This window comes from Triticum dicoccoides, chromosome 4A (genome assembly GCF_002162155.2).
Source record: "Triticum dicoccoides isolate Atlit2015 ecotype Zavitan chromosome 4A, WEW_v2.0, whole genome shotgun sequence".
In the NCBI taxonomy this organism is placed as follows: Eukaryota; Viridiplantae; Streptophyta; class Magnoliopsida; order Poales; family Poaceae; genus Triticum; species Triticum dicoccoides.
The window spans coordinates 714,126,345-714,128,874 of record NC_041386.1 but is presented as its reverse complement, the minus strand read 5'-3'; positions in this window follow the sequence as shown (position 1 = coordinate 714,128,874).

The window sequence follows — 2,530 nt, the reverse complement described above, 5'->3', positions numbered from 1 at the left end:
CTCCCATGTCGCTGCTCCATCGGCAACCTCTCACAGTTTTTTTGTGTCATGTTCATGTGAGGTGGTTCCTATGAAGTACATTGATAAGGCAGATGAATTACGCCACTTATTAGTATGCTTAGTGGTTATGCCTCCATAATTGACTCTCCTTTATTATGTTTCTGTTCTTATTACCTCTTATGTATTCTCGCTTCTGGTATCAAACTTCATGTCGAGTGGCTAGCTTTTGTGGTCCTATGAACGCACTGGGCTTGATCCTGCCTTATAATCTGATGTCGATATTGAGCTCCATGTGTTTTACTTCTATCATGATTGAATGTTTCTTTGCTTTATTATTATCCTGTATAAGTGCAAATGATATACCTTGGTTCCTAATAACAGTGTTACATGCTTCGGCAAAACGTTGGGACTGGCACCCTCGCGCCAAGGAGCGATCCCAATCTAGTTTCTCAATAACACAAGCTATTACATGAGGCTAAGATGAGATAGTACCATAGTCAACTGTTAAGCATGCCAAGAGGTCCTGGGTTCGAACCAGCCTCTCTGCATTGCACTTTGCAGGGGTAAGACTAGGTTCCTATAATCCCTCCCCAGACCCCACCTTGTGTGGGAGCTTCTATGCACTGGGTCTGTCCTTTATTCATATTTCTCTATAATCGATTTATCAAAAATCTAATATGCAAAGTAAATTGAAACAAAGGAAGTAAAAGAACTAGGTGGTCCAAGAAGGCCACCTGATCAATTTTGAATTGATTAGGACACAAAACTCCAACTAGCACACACCTTTGTAGGCTAGCCCGTGCAAATGCACGGGTTGACGACTAGTACCCTTAATTTCCATTAAATGCCGCTAAAATGGGAGGGTAAAACAGGAGATGTTCTGTAAGTTCTTATTTGAGGCATGTACAACTACATACAGAATATAAGGCTACTTATAATTACTAAACCGGAGCTACCTTATTGTGGCCCTTTGTTGCTGCTATTACATAATTGATTCTACCCATGCAACATCCATTTTTGATCCCTGTGCCTATGCTTTTGATCATTGTCGCTCTCTTTACTTACTTTTCAGTCCCTTCATGCCACAATTCATGTCGTGTTTTTTCAAATAAACTTGAATAAAAACCACGACATGAAGTATGGAACGGAGGCAGTACATGGCAACTGTTGAATTATGTTACATCATTGCAGTCCAATCAGAACCACTATATCTCTTTTATATAAGTTCTCTCGACGAAGTATTTGTTTCCAAGTATGCTTAAATTGATAACTCAATTGCTAAGGTACAAGTATTATTTGGCTCCCTTGTGTGATATTTCCCTTGAAGAGTGTAGTGATCCACTACACTTCCGGGTTATCAGTTATTGTTCTTGTAGGTGCTGCTGTATAAGACGTCAACTTAGGCATATGTGTAGCTTTTGTAACATGTAAACGTTCTAACCCAGTTTTCATGGCCTATGTGCCAATCTGTTTGACGACGCAAAAGCGACAAGAGAGCTCAACTCAGACCGACGCCTACAAGCAAGGGGATCACAACGCGGCGGCTTCCACCATTGCGGATCAAGTAGGCCCCCTCTATTCCTGAATGTCGCCAGACGTCGTCCACCACCACAAAACAGATACTTATCGCCCGCCAAAGCCAGATCAACGAGGCACTCCTGCACGCTAGCAACACAGGTCACAATGCCGCCAAACCAGAACAATCGTGCCGCCCAATCACTGTCCGGAGCACCCCGAGAAGCTCCGCCGTGGCTAGTCGGTGATGGCCCGCTAGATCCGTACTGCTTCCACGTGCCAGCTACCAACCACACAACCACCGTCGTGCTCGCGCTCACTCGCACCCTCGGCAGGCCACCCGAAGAAACCGCGGTGGTGGACTCGCCGGATCACCACCGCCTCTAGCACACCCATCAGTCGCCACCAAGCCACATATCTGGACCTCCCTGGTGTCGCTAACGCATGCCAGCAGCCGGCCAGGGGGCGCCACAGCTTTGTCGCCTCCACTCCAACAGATCCATGCGAGTAACATTGCAGCCGCCGCCACAAGCCTAGCCAAAGGAGAGGACTACCCACGGGACCGCCCAGAAGCCACTACCATCACTAGATCCGCACGTGCATTGACGACAGGGCATCAGACGACACGGAGCCGAGATGGAGGAGGGAAGGAGAGAGCAGTGGCGGCGCGAAGAGTCGCCCCCTATGTCGCCAGAGGAGGGCACCATGTTTGTTTTTCTATATTCCAGCGTCTAACATATTTATAGATCTACAACCGCCCATGGCGACAAGGTTCTGCTTGGTGCCTGGAGAGCGCTGATATTACGTTTGGTTCCTCGGCAAGCGCTCACCTTTCCATGCGAACTGTTAGAGGAAGAAGGGATTCAACACACATTGCATTAGCTCAGGGGCTGGGTTTATATACAGTTACATGACCGCAGCCACGGCTAGGTCGTGTGCCACTACTCTTGCCACTACGCCCACTACATGCACTACCATGGTCTGGCCACAAACACAACCACACGCACACATGCGC